This window comes from Lithobates pipiens, unplaced genomic scaffold (assembly GCF_037356315.1).
Source record: "Lithobates pipiens isolate NorthernLeopardFrog02 unplaced genomic scaffold, aLitPip1_a1.2 Scaffold_1, whole genome shotgun sequence".
Classification (NCBI taxonomy): domain Eukaryota; kingdom Metazoa; phylum Chordata; class Amphibia; order Anura; family Ranidae; genus Lithobates; species Lithobates pipiens.
In genome coordinates, this window is record NW_027507685.1 from 46,676,659 (window position 1) to 46,692,211 (window position 15,553).

The window sequence follows — 15,553 nt, forward strand, 5'->3', positions numbered from 1 at the left end:
ACCCTAACTGCCCTAACAGTTATTACAGTCACAAATGACACAAATGCTAAAAAAAAAAAAAAAAAATGACATTGGTGTCACTGTGACTGGGGGGCAGGGGTAATTGGGGGGGTGATCGGGGGGGGGGGTGTGAGTGTGCCTGGCATGTTCTACTGTGTAGTGTCGTGTTGGTGCAACTCACCGATCCTCTCTCCTCTGTGTCGGAACGAAAAATACCGACACGGAGGAGAGATTACATCACTTCCTCTCCTGTGTTTACATTACAGGAGAGGAAGTGATGTCACGGAGCATTTTCATTCGTCGGGAGCGATCGCGAGGGGGTGGCCATGAATGAATGGCCGTCCCCTCGTCCGGGATCGCTCCCGAACGAATACCGACCGCCACAGGCACCGGGCGGGGGCCCGATCGGGCCCCCGACCCGCGGGCAGGCAAGGACGTACATGTAAGCCCTTATGCCTGCCCGTGCCATTCTGTCGACGTACATCGTCGTGCGGCGGGCGGGAAGTGGTTAATGATTGCAGGGGAGAATTTAAGTGTTAGGGTGGACTTCCACTTTAAGTTAACTTGCTTTCAAAATGTCAAGTGTCTGTATAATGCCAAATTTACTATGTTTTAAATACAAATCTCATTTATGCTGAGGGTTTTTTATTTTTTTGTAACATCTTTGCATTCTGGACAAACATTTGCTGTGTATTTAGTACTGGATATGGCTGTATAAGTATTTTAAAAGTAATAAAACACCTGTTAGGACATTCATCAGTGGGAGTGGCTTAGTTTTAACATCCCTTGGTGTCTCATTACTTGTTGCAAGCAGGACCTCACCATGTCACACGGTATAATGTATAGACTACTTCCCTATTTAACTTCTCTACAACCTTCACACAAGTCATTTGATCAAACCTTTGCTTGGAAGTTAGAAGCACAGTTCCAGAGCAGCGTGTTCCTTACCTTATATGTGGCTCACATTGGAAATTCTGTACCTAATCATACTTATATGTAGAACTGCATGCCAAGGCTCCCTCTGCATTCTTTCAAAAAATTTAGATTTTTAGGCATGTTCTACATGCGTTGTGGTTTTTGTGTGCTTTTTTGCATGTTCAAAAGAATGCAAAAATTCATTACATACACAAAAATGCATGTAAAAAAAATAGGATTTTTGTAATCACCGTAAAATCGTTTTCTCTGTAATTCATCGACCAACACAGCTCCTCTCTGTAACTAAATGGGTTTGTTAGCCTCCCATTAGGAGAACTAAGAAAAATTGTAACACAATACACAGAACTTCAGTACCGCCCCTGGGGGCGGGCCCTGTGCCAACAACCCTCCCTGCTGCCCCAGCAGACTCAGTACATCAACAAGCAGTATAACGTAGAGAAAAGGAGGGGTGGGTGCTGTGTCGGTCGGTGAATTACAGTAGAAAAATCCTATTTTCTCTTATATTCACCGACCGACACAGTTCCTCTCTATAACTAAATGGGACGTCCCCAAGCAGTGCCAAATGAGGGGTGGGAAAAACAGCATAAAAACTTCATCCACCATGGCAAGTGGGAACTAGTGAAACTAAACCCACACAAAAAAAAAGCAGTGTACGGAAAAAAACACACCGCCATATAACCGGGTATTCTCAACAGGAAAGATCCCCAACACCGCAACCTTTTTGCAGAAGTAATGCAACAGTGCATTGACAAACAGTACTGCGTTTTTATCGAAAAACCAGGAAAAATCTCAATTGCAACTACACGGCCGCCTTATCCCTGTGGATGACCAGATAAGGCGACTTGCAGGACAAGGCCGCTAATTCCGAAACCCTCCTGCCCGAAGTTATGGCCACTAGGAAAAACACCTTCTGTGAAAGGGTCATTAAGGGAATCTCCCTGATATTCTCAAATGGCGGCTTTTGAAGCGCCGACAACACCAGGTTCAAATCCCTTGGAGGTAACGGTGGACGCACCGGAGGGACTACATGTCGTACCCCCTGAACAAAGGTATTCACTAATGAATGAGACGCCAGGGGTCGCTGAAAAAAGACAGCCAAGGCTGAAATTTGTCCCTTAATGGTGCTTAACGCCAACTTCTGGTCTACTCCTTGCTGAAGAAACAGCAGGATCCTGGATATAGAAAAGGAGCGCGGATGCCATCCGCTCTCCTAACACATGGAGATGTAGGCCTTCCAGGTACGATGGTATATCTTCCGTGAAGAAGATTTCCGCGCCCTCAACATAGTTGAAATCACTGAGTCCGACAGACCCCGGTTCCTCAGCACCTGGCTCTCAACAGCCATGCCGCTAAAGCCAGCACGATCGGTAAATCAGGGTGAAAGATTGGACCTTGAGATAGGAGGTCCTCTCACAGCGGCAGTCGCCAGGGAGCGTCTGCCACCAGACGCACCAGATCTGCGTACCAGGGCCGCTGAGGCCAATCTGAGCCAACCAGGATTACTGGAATCCCCTCAGCTTCCACTCTGTGAAGCAGATGTGGCAACAGTTTCAGTGGAGGAAAGGCGTAGATCAGCTGGTACTGATCCCACAGAGCCACCAGCGCGTCTGCCCACGGATCTCTTGTCCTGGACATGAATCTTGGCACCTTCCGATTGAGACAGGAGGCCAATAGATCCACATCTGGTGTGCCCCACTTCAGGCACAGCAGCCTGAATATCTCCGGATGCAATGCCCATTCTCCTTGGTCTAGCATCTGTCGACTCAGATAGTCCGCCTGCTAATTTTCCACCCCCGGGATGTAAATGGCTGACAGGGCCGAAACGTCTGCCCACCGAAGTATGTGAGTGACCTCCCGAGCAGCGGATGAGCTTCTTGTTTCCCCTTGGTGATTTATGTGCGCCACAGCCGTGGCGTTGTCTGACTGTATCCTGGTCGGACGCCCCAGAAGACACATTGACCATGTGTGGAGACACAGCCTGATCGCTCTCAATTCGAGCAGATTGATGGGCCACTTAGATTTGTCCGTCGACCAGAGGCCCTGAGCCGACTGAATCCCCATCACTCCACCCCAGCCAGATAGACTGGCATCCGTAGTGATCACCGTCCATTTCAGAGGAAGGAATGATTTTCTGGACTGAATCAGCGGGGACCTCAACCAACAGATCAGGGAGTCCCTGACTGGCTGGCTCACCTGCATCTGCCGATCCAGGGACAACAGAGATTTGTCCCATTTTGTCAAGATCTCCTTCTGCAGGACTCTGGTGTGGAACTGGGCATAAGGTACCGCCTCGAAGGAGGCTACCATGAGCCCCAGCTTGCCTGGAGTCCAATAGTAAACCTAACTACTCCAGACGCTGGGTCAGTACAATCACCGACTTCTTTAGGTTCAACAGCCACCCAAATTCTCGCAGAGTCTGCATGATGACCGCCACATCCTCCTCTAATTCTGAGGCTGAAGATGCTCTCAGGAGGAGATCGTCTAGGTAATCCACGATCGCGATCCCAAGTTGTCGCTGCAATGCCAATACTGGAGCCAGTACTTTGGTAAAGACTCGGGGGGCTGATATCAGGCCAAAGCGAAGAGCCACAAATTGGTAGTGGGCTTCCCCGACTGCCAAATGCAGAAATTTATGATCCTGAAGGCATATGGGTATGTGCAGGTACACATTCCGGATGTCCAAGGATGCCAGGGAGTCCCCTTGATGGAGTGCAGAGACTACTGAGCGAACTAATTCCATTCTGAACCTCTGCACTTTTACAAACTGATCGAGGGCTTTTAAGTCCAAGACTGAACGTACCCCCTTCCTTCTTGGGAACCACAAACAGGTTTGAGTAGAACTCCTGGAAGCGTTCCGATTCCGGAACTGGTACAATCACCCCCTGATTCAGCAAGTCCCTCACCGCCCCTAACAGGGCCTCCCGGCAAACCGGGGACGCAGGTATGCTGGAGGGGAAGAATATGTTTGGCGGCCAAGAGAGAAACTATTTTGTAGCCTGTGGAAATCGGGTCGCAGACCCATTGGTCGGATAACCGGGAGCCCGAAGGTGACCCCCCCACCCGATAGGTGGGTGAGGGCAAACCTTCATGCGGTAGCACTTTTGTTCGCAGGGTTGTTAGGCTTGCGGTTCCAGGGAAGCTTTTGCCCGTCCGTGGACATCCCGTCGGGCTGGAAACGTTTTGTCGAAGCACCGGACAGATGAAAGCCGCTTGTGAGCGGAAAAAGAGGGCTCTTGCCTGCGGCGTGGCTCCTTGGCCTTCCTGGCCTGTGGGAGTAGTGTACTCTTACCACCCGTGGCATTTTTAATAATGTCATCCAACAAAGCTCCAAACAGCCGGTCGCCAAGGAAGGGAAGATTCGTCAGGGCTTTCTTGGATGCCTGGTCAGCAGAGCAGCATTTTAGCCAAATCAGGTGCCTCAGCACCACAGCTGACACTGAAGGTGGATAACAGGGGAAGAGTATCCAGGGGCGTGTCACAAATGTACTTGAGGCCTTGCACTAGTTGGTCTGCTAGTTCCACGCAGACAGGGGAGGCCTGTTGCTCTCCCAATTCGCGGTGCAAAAGCTCTGCCCACTCAGTCAGTGTCTGTGACACCAGTGCGGATGCCAGTACAGGTCGCATGGCTGACCCCACAACCGTAAACAAGGAACGAGCCACCGCCTCGGCCTTCCTATCTGTGGGATCCTTGAATGCAGGAGTCCCCTCAACCGGGATCGTGGTTACTTTAACCTAGATACTGAGGGGTCCACGACCAGAGGAGCCGACCACTTCTTGAGAAGGCTTTCCTCAAAGGGGTAACGCATCGCCATGTTTTTTGGGGACCGAAAAGGTCCTTTGTGGGGCCGACCCCATTGCCTGTAGATGAACTTGTCAAAAAAAGTCAAATATGGGAACACCTTAGGTAAACGTGCTGGCTTGCGGGACCCAAAAGGAAACGATACATCAGCAGAGGGATCCGCTGGCTCCTGGATCTTCAGGGTATCATGCACAGCTGTGATAAGTGCTCCAACAAGTGCTTTGTCGCACTCGGACCCGGACGGGGAATCATCCTCGCTGCCCAAATGGTCCTGGTCAGCCTCGTCTGATAGGTCAGAGCAGGGGTCAATAGCCGCAGCAGGGCCCGAGTCTGCATCAGAGCTCTGCCCAGAGGGCGGGGGGGCAGGGGCCTTTTACGAGCACCTTTGCTTCCACGCACCGCCTCTATTTTAGCAACAAATGAGTTAAGGACCGCTGTCGGTGTCCATGGGCACAGCGCTATCCGCAGGTGACCTGGTTGCAATAGCCTGGATTTCGGGGGAAGAAACGCCAGTTTCTGAAGCCATTCTGACCCTATCCTGTCTGCCACCTGCAAGGGGACTTGGGACAGTGAAGTTTCCACCCTCCTACTGCCGTCGCCTGGGGGGGAGGGGGGTTCCTAGCGCCAGACTCACCACCCTTGGGCATTCTGTGATGGTTACTAGCCGTGCCTGCAGTCCCCAGGTGGTTAGCCAAGTGCAGAGTGAGGAAACAGTGTGGGCAGCAGCTGTAGAAAATAGCAGTGAAACGATCTGCAGAGCTTGCACCAGCGTTCAGGAAATGGCCATCCAGCGTCCTGTATACACAGTGGACACAGGAAACAGCATGTGAGAGCACATGTAATGCTGTCACAAGAGAACTGTGGTGAAAAGAGCGCTCGGGCTTCAAAAAAATGGCCGCCAACGCAACTAATAGGAAAATCTCCCAGAAAATGCCAGCTGAGGCTCACAAGGGGAACATGCTCTGCCCTCAGTCAAAATGGCCGCCGGACAGTGCCATGCGGTGACAGGAAAAAATCAAACAGCGCTGCCTTGAACCAGCAAGAATACCCCCACAGACACCTTTTGGAATCCCCCCCACAGGGACCAGGACCATCGCTAGCCGCACAGACCCCCCCACAGGTGAGAGACCCAGCGATCCCCATACACACACCGCTAGCAGCACATACAGCCGCACCTCCCCCGGAGGGGGGGGGAGGAGGAGGGAAGATAGGGATGTGGGAGAGAAGAGAAGGAGGTGAGGTGGCCCCCGAATCGACCTCCCAGGGAATGGCCAACTGCTCAACCCCCCCGAGGAGGAAGAGCCGTACTTACCAGTCCTGAAGAGCTGGGAGACATTCCAACACAGACCCACTCCTGCGCAGTTACAGGGTGGCTGCTGGCCCGGTATACTGTGATCCAGACATCAGTAGCCCGGTCATATGTATACCCTGGAGCATTGAAGCTCACCGACCACCTCTGGAGCTAAGGTATGTCATGGCCTGCCGAGCCTTAGCTGCGACCTGCACACGCTCGATGGCCGGACTGGGGGGACTACAAGGATAACAACCAGCCTGTCACCCAGCCGGCAGTTGATAGAAGATCCCAGAATCTTACATCTTGCGCAAAAGCATCAACCCTGCATCAAGAAAATAGACCAAAGGGCCCGCAGGGTTCCTAGGTCATTCTCCTTCACTGGGCAAAATAAAACTGGGTCTGCTGGGGCAGCAGGGAGGATTGTTAGCACAGAGCCTGCCCCCAGGGGCGGTACTGAAAGTTCTGTGCATTGTATTACAATTTTACCCAGTTCTCCTAATGGCAGGCTAACCCATTTAGTTACAGAGAGGAGCTGTGTCGGTCGGTGAATATAGGAGAAACATACATTTGTTTTTAAACCACATAATATCAAATGACCCTGCCTCCTACTTCAGGAGATTCGCTGAGGCAGATTTACTAAAAGGAGACAAGAACCATCACACAATAAATTGTGTTTTTCTTTCCCCACCCCCGATTTTTTCAATTGGGTCTCAGGAGCTTTTAGCCATAATGTGGGAAGAATGCACAGCTTATTAGTATTATATGGCAGACTTACCTGGCTTGCGATCCACTGTTTGCGCTCCGGACAATCACTGGCGCTTTCATCTTACAGGTTACAAATCTTTGGGCGCTTGGTTGGCCAGATTGCAATATCTTTCCTGCACATGCATGTGGGAATCCCATTAGGGACTGTGCTGTAAATGCAGAAAAATATATGGACTCGTTTAGAGCAGCACGTTATTGCTATCATCCCTGAATATACAAACTATTGAAATACCTCGAGCAGGTGGGATTTTAAAGGCAATGTCATAAGATGTTATTTGATAAAAACAATATATTTATTAATACAAAAAAGTTTTGAATACACAAATCATTATACAGAAATATTTTACACAATATAGCATGCAATATGTACCAAAGTAGAGCAACAAAGAGCGGCTTTTCCAACGCGCTACGATTGGTACAAAAATTGTACCAATTGGTTTTTTGGTTAGTGACACCGCTATCCTTTCTTTGGTTTATGCAGCGGAGTGTCACTGTTGGGTCACTTCCGGTTCCAGACGGGTTAAGATCACTTCCGGTTCCGGGGAGGTGGTGCAGAGGGTACCTGATGGATGCGTCATCGCCGGGATGTGGTTGGCCAGATTTTTGGTCACCTGTGCGATGACGCTATAGCAGGGACTAAGTGTCAGCAGGGGTGGTATTCATCCCCTGCTGCGCCGACACCCGGGTCTTTTTGGATGTTAGACTAAAAGCGATGCCGCCATAAATGGACGGCTGAGAGTGATACAGATCTCCCCATAACTGTTATTTCAACACATACAATTTTCTTTTTCTCTTATTTTGAGGTTACGTATACCCTTCTTATTGTGGTCGGCCCTTTCCTCCTGAGTCCTCCTACTCACATTGTCTATACAGCTGACAGGGCTTGGATTAGGGGCAATTTTGGCACCATTTCCCTCCTAGGGCTTTTTAAGGCAGACGCCAGAAGCCTGGGAGATGCTGGCCTCGCTGATGTTTCTTTTGGGGGCATTGATCGAATTGAGGGACTCCATCTTTGCACATAAGACTCATAATGCCCCGAATTGCAGGATAGGATATTCCACACCTCATTGTATTGTAAGTACTTTTTGGGATTGTCCCGATTGTTAGCAATTATATATTATTTTTTTTGTGCATATAGATCTTATGGGCCCCTCTTGCCTTGATATACGATTGTACATCAGGGTTTGGTGACATCAATAGCGGAGCATTTTATACATCTATCAGAGTCTTTTTTGACTTGTGGGCTTTTTTTGCGGTATATGATTCAAGAGATCTATATAAAGCTGCCAGATTGGGGTGAGAGACAATAGTGACTGGGACCAGAAGGTGGTAATGTGAGTAGTCTAACTTGGATATTATGTATGTATGTATTGGTTTTTCTTCTTTTTTCTTTATTTATATTTTTTCAAGGTTTTGATTTGATATTTTGCGTTTCCAGAGAGTGGCTTCCCTGAAGAAGGCAATTTTTGTACCAATCGAAACGCGTTTGAAAAGCCGCTATTTGTTGCTCTACTTTTGTACATATCGCATGCTATATTGTGTAAAATATTTCTGTATAATGATTTGTGTATTCAAAACTTTTTTGTATTAATATATTGTTTTTATCATATAACATCTTATGACATTGCCTTTAAAACCACCTGCTCGAGGTATTTCAATAGTCTGTGCTGTAAATGCATGGCTCCTTGTACAAAAACACTGACAAGCAGGAAGAAGGGTTTATGACCGAAGAGACTAATAGGGTCTGTTCTATCACAAAAATCCCACCTGGCAGCATTTTGTTAGGCTTAATTCTTGTTTAATAGGCACTCTAATTATGTGAAATGAAGATTTCTATTTACTCGTTTCATCTGCAAATGAGTGGGTATTCAAAGTGATCGGGACCTTGCTTGATGCTCACGATTGTATAATTGATGTGAATATTCACACATTTTATTGTGTGAAGAGTCTCAACTCCTCTTGCAAATCAGTCCAAGTTAATGGCTATAGCAGCTGGACAGACCTGAAAAGACATACACAGACCCCAGTGCCAAGTCCTTAATTCAATAGGTAAATGATCCAAAGCCATCCTCCTTCCAAAAAAAAAAATCTTTTTAACCGAATAAGCAGAAAGATACAAGAAATATTTAACGTAGATGGAAACGCTACAGAATGGTCATTTTAAAACTGGGCCTTCTCCACAGACAAAAATAAAAAAAAACACTATTTAAGGAGGTTTGTATTCATTTTAATATAAAAAAAAACATTTTCCATAAAAAAGAAAAGCTGTAGAGCATGAAAGAACAATCTTTCCTAGTACAGGATTTAACTGTACACCAAGCTGATAAACCTCAGGCAATTATTCTATTTCTGCTGTACATCGCTGGAGCAACGCGACACTATACATAGTCTGCCATGAAATGTCACCAATATATCTATTTTTACTGATAAAACAAGCTTGTTACAATTCCTAACATGGTCATACAACAGTGATCCAAAACTCAGCTTTAGAAATCACTACTAAAGCTTAACATAATAGGTTATAAAACAATGGCAGAATTAAATACATACAATGCATGTAAATGTTACATACCTACTATATAAATAAGTTTTCATGCCTTATTAGTAAAACTACACCTACGGACAGATACAACAAATACAAAGATGTACACTTTACTAAACTTTAACATGTCACTATCCAGGAGATGCTCGTCAAGAATATACAAATACAATAATTTACATGGTAAGGCACTTTGCAAACATGACTGTTTGATATATTATACAACAAGGCTGCCCAAAAACAAAAATGCCTGGGTACTATAGGAATATGCAGGAGATGCAATGATAAAATTGGCAACCACATCACTTTACAAACATAAAATTAGGTCCTGGCCCTCAGGTTTAAATAACGGGCAAGCCTGTTGTATAGTGATCACTCTCAACAGTCATTCTCATTGTCAGTCACTCCAAGTTTGAGGCAAGTGCATGGTGCTACATACACAGCACAGAGGGTACATTTGGCTTATTTAATATAGTAGTACACATTGTAGTAATAATATGCTAAATTCAGCAACCTGATTTCACCTACTATAGCGTCAGAAGAGAAGTGAATTCTCATTAGTTTATATTTTTTACTGTATTATTCACAGTTCCTCTGTGCCATACTGAATAAGCCTGGATGTACACAAAGGGCATTCTTCACTTGTCCCAAACATCCTCCACCTATTAGAACACATGTACAAAAAAAGCAACTAGGATTAGCTGCAATGTGCACTAACCCACACATTTACCATAGTCAAATCAGTGGCTGCAATGGTTCCAACACATCACACACACTGCCTATTTAAATAAGCTCACCATTACATTATTAATGCACAGTGCAGAGGTGTACAGGCTAGAGTAGCCTGTAAAATACAATCTTAAGTCAACCTGTTATAATCTAATTACAATGAACGGCTCAGAGCACATAATCAGTTGATTGCTATGGGTTAAACAAGCTACAGATTATATTGTGGGGACTGTAGTGATACGGTACAGTAGTGATAAGGTATAATCTCAATTCTTATGCAAGACATCTGTAATTTTATTTCAGCCCGATGGAAGGTGTGACAAGAATAGAAAAAAAAACAAAAAAGTCATTACATATATAAAAAATTTTTTGCAGCCTTTGCATTTTACCAGGAGTTATATAAACTATTCCATTCCTAATTCTGAAACATGAAGAGGATTACCAAAGGCTGGCACACCCTGAATATGCATCATTTTCTATATGCCTGCTTAATTAGCGCTTACTGTGACCAACTTATAAAACTGCATCAAAACTGAAGTTACATTGACTACAGTACATGCATCCCTCTAGTAATAGTCTATATATTAGGAAATGTTTTAAAGGGGTTGTAAACCCTCGTGTTTTTTCACCTTAATGCATCCTATGCATTAAGGTGAAAAAAAATCTCACTGACCGCCCCCCCCCCCCCCCAGTCCCCTCGGTGGAGACGCGCTCTACCTCTCTGCTCGTTGTCTGGGCTCATGATTGGACAGATTTATAGAAGCATAGCCATTGGCTCCCTCTGCTGTCAATCAAAGCCAATGACGTGGGCGCAGGGGCCGAGTCCTGCATTCTGTGTGAATGTACACAGAAGCCGGACTCGGGAGAGCGCCTGCATGGGTGCCCACCTTAGGAGAGCGCTTCGCCAACGTGGACACTGCGGGGAGGAGCCACCAGCGCCACCGGGGGACCCCAGAAGTCGAGGATCGGGGCCACTCTATGCAAAACGAACTGCACAGTGGAGGCAAGTATGACATGTTTGTTACTTATTTTTTTTAAAACGAGGGTTTACAAACCCTTTGAGATTCGAACACCGTTGTTACATCCAATTATAGAAAGTGTCACAAAGCACTTTTAATGAGACTTGGCACGGCTGGTGCAACACCACATAGCAGTTGCCTTAGAACATTAATTTGATGCACAAAAAAATGTGCCAATATTTATGCTGCTGCAAAAAAAAAGAAGACATATTTCCAATTCCCTACAATATCTGTAGGATACTGCATACAATTTATATAAACATGGGGAAAACATTTGAAAACTATTTGGTTATGTGAAAATAGTCTAATGTAACACACAGTGGTTTTAGAGATTTTGGCCTCAATTCACAAAGCGTTATTTTCCTTTTAAAATCTGAGATAAAATAACCCATTAGCTTTTTGTCAAACTTTTTTTTTTTTTTTTTTTAAATAAAGCACAAGTTATTTCATCAATATATGAGGTATTTTACTCATGAAACCATTTGGCATTTTATCTCATGACTTGATACCCAGTGAAATGGATACAGGTGAGGATTAGAACCCCTGTCAGTTTTTACATAGTTAGTCTAATTGACAAAAGACACAAGTTCATCTAGTTCAACCAATAAAAATATGTTTCGTTTTTTAGTGCTAATAAAGAGGTAAAATGGTTTAAACCATAAAAATATGCCAACTCGCCAAGTCAGTGCAGTCCCTGCAGCAAATGTATTAATACAATGACTGGAATACCAGTCAAAGGAAAGCTGCTTTCACAGGGCACGTGGTGCATCAAAAACTAAAGTTAAATTTCACTCTAGCCAAAACAAAAAACTTTATTTATATTATAAGCCTAGGTCCACACTGTAGCGAACACAAACATCACATGTGATTCTCACCCGCACTACAGTGCCAATCTGAACTCGCACTGCATTCGCACAAAAAAGATGCAGGGACTTTCTTTTCCCCGCACTGGAATCGGATCGCATGGGTGTTCTCACCCATGCAATAAGATTCCTGTCCAAATCCACAGTTCACACTGATCTGTGAACCGATCTGGGGGTGTCATTAACATTGTATTGACACCTGCAGCAGATCGCAGAAGGCAGTGTGAACTGCCTGCAGGAGAGATGCGATGCAGGAACCGACACTTGGATTGTGCTGGTTCCCACATCGCTATAGTGTAAACCCAGGCTAAATCAGCCCTGATGAATGAGTGTTTTTCCATATTTAGTTTAGGTTTCTATGCCTAAAGTATGTATGCTGCGCAGCATATAGCCTTTGTGTTTACCAGTGTGCAGCGCATAACCTTTGTGTTTCGGTTTTGGAATCTCCATTCCTCCAGTGGATTGCCTGCAGCACAGGACTGGATCAAAAGGATGCATGTTACTACCACACAACTGCTAGTTCATTCTATGGTTGAGCGCCTTGGGTCTGTTTGTTGCATTTCTATCTAGGTTTCTATGCATTACGGTTAAGAAACTGATCCAAAAAGGCAGAGACTACGCCAAACTGGCCATTTTTACATTCCTTAAATACCTCATACTTGGACCACTACATATTTAAATCATGCATTTATTTCCTTCAGTGAATTGACTTTTAACACTGGTTTTGTGAGTTGTTTACCTAATTTTTTGGTTTGTGAGGTAAATAACTCATAAGGTGATCGTGATAATTGGAAAAAATGTGTTGAATGATTCAGTTATCGCATGAGATATTCTTTGGTGAATTGAGCCCCTCATGCTGAATATATATTAACAATCCTGAAAATCCTAACAGGTACCTGTTAAGTTGAGCAAAAACAGGCATCCAATATAAAAATAGGACAGCAGACTTAAGCTGGCCATACACAGAGACACAATTTAAATGACAAAATAATCTTAATAGATTCTTCCATCCATGCTGACAAAGTCAAAACATACTCACTGTATGCCCAGCTTAAGGCTACTTTCACACTGCGATGAAAACACCTGTTTTTGCTGCATTTGCGTTGCATTTTGCACCTGTGAAACAAAAAAAACAAAAAAAAAAAAAAAAACACATGCAACTCAAAAATCAAACTAAAAATCGGGGGTGTGTTTTTAAAGCAGTGTCCATTCATTTTAATAGAGAGGTGCATTTTTGGTGTGGCAATTTTTTATCGGACCAAAAATGCAGCAAGTAGGATCTTGAAAAATACAGCGGAGCCACAACTGATCAGTGTGAAGCGTTCCATAGGCTTTCATGGTCATGAGTTTTTCTTCTGCTTTTTTGGACGCAAAAGTGGAAGAAAAACGTATTAGTGTGAAAGCAGCCCAAGGCACAAACATGCACTTGACTGAATGCAAATTGTATATGGCTCAAAATAAATTCAGCAGAATTATGGGTTGCTGTTTACTATTAACATGTCTATCTCATGTTTAGTGTCCCCTTTGTTGCTAGAAGCAGCTTTAAAATTTTGGGTCAAACAAAAAGTGGTGACTGTACAGTCAGCCTAAAGTTCATTTGGATTACAAAACATATTGTATCACAACACCACTATTTACACTGCTGCTCATTAAATGATGACTGTAAACTTGGCTATTCCTTGTGGAGTATATTTTTTCATGAGCACACCTGTGTTTGAACTACAGCACCAACTAATTTAGTTTTGAGTCCATTGGACATATTTAAAAAAATGCTAGAAACCTTAGATCGTCATTGTGATTGCTATACGCCATACAATGTCACATTGTTGTACAAATGGCAAAAAGATACTAAATGTGACCTGATACAACCATTCTATTCAACACAACAAGCAAATATATTTTAAAGAAGATACACCGACATGATATGCCAGCCAAAATGTTTTTGTCCATTTTTTTTCTAAATTCTGATGAGGGGCAAGAACCTGCCAGGTTTTTATTTCTCTGTCCCTATTAAAGAGATTCTCCATCACTTCCAGTCTTGGAGACAACTGGAAATTAGAGGAATCCCAACTCCCAACGAGGGAAAAGCCTACAATTTGTCACCAGAACAGGTGTTCCCATTGGGAGATTTTTCATTTTCAGCCCATTCACACCAGCGAGATCAGTTGTGATTTGATGCATTAAAATGATACTAAACACACACTGTTTAATTTACATTGTTCCTTCTAATTCTGTATATGGAGGGATGGCACTAATTTTAAATAAACATCTAAATACCTTTTCTTAAATCGATATACAGCTGTCACATGACCCAGCCTTTCTGCAGGGAAACAATAAGCAGGAGGAGCTTCTAGTCCTCAGCTACTGATCATATGTAAATAAAAAATTATTAAATATGAATAAAAGTTATTTTAAATTGTCACACACATTATATATTATATATATATATATATATATATATATATATATAATCATAATTTTTGGGCAATAACATGGTATAGGCAGATTTCTGCCAATCACAGGCTGTGTTGCAACCCCCCAAGCCGGTGTCTTAGAACAGGGAGGGTAAAGCCCCCATCAACAATCTACATGTAATATTCCACTCCTATTGTGTGTAGCTTGTTAGTGGGCACATAGGGAGGGAGGGAGCTGGCTGTCATTTACCACTGTGTACCCACATGAGAGAGACTGTATAGTCTCTCTCATGTCTGTATAGTCTCTCTCACATGGCTGCTCAGATGTGATAGAGAAGAAATGCTCAGCATAGAAAGTCACTGACATGTGCAGAGCTGCCAACACAGTTCTGCAAAATCGAGAGCAGCATGATCAACCAGTATTTTTTTGCAGAATACAGAAAACAAATCTCATAGTGACTGCACGAGTACGAAACAGCATGTAATAACATTTGATAGTGTTTTTTCTATGGTGTGTGTTTAGTGACACTTTAAGGGGGAACTGCAGTCTGCTCACATAATTTGTAATAACATCTTTGCCATTCTGAAGCTTTCCTCCAACCACTTTGCATATTATTTTATATATACTGCGATTCTGTACTTGACAAATATGCTGCAGAAATCTCCCTCCACTGAGTCTGGCTGCAATCATTTTAACTGTGGGCAGCTGAAGCTACTGCCTGTTCACTTCCTGGACTTAGACACAAACCTCCAGCTCTGCAGCTCTGATTGGCCCACTTATGACTCATCCCCCCCCCCCCTCCCTTCCTGGAAAACTCTCACCAGAGTGAGAGAAAGCAGTGCATGTTGTCAAACGCCTAGGCATTTTTCCAGACAAGAAACAGGAAGTGAGCCGTATAAGGTATTTACTGGCAGAATTTTTTCTTTTTTTTACTATCGACAGTTAAAACAAGGGCAGACGATTTAATAGATGGAAAGATGAAAAAATGACTTAAGTTCTGCTTTAAGGATGCCTGTTTATTTAAATGTTCGATTTGTTTCAACTTCCTGTCATGGCAGCAATGGTCATCAAGAGTGAGTGTCCAAAATAAAGAGAGACACAGAGACCACAATAAAAAGTTCTACCCAAGATTTTTGAGAAAAAAAAAAAAAAGTTCTGCCTGGAGTTGTATACTTTATTTTATATTAAGCAATG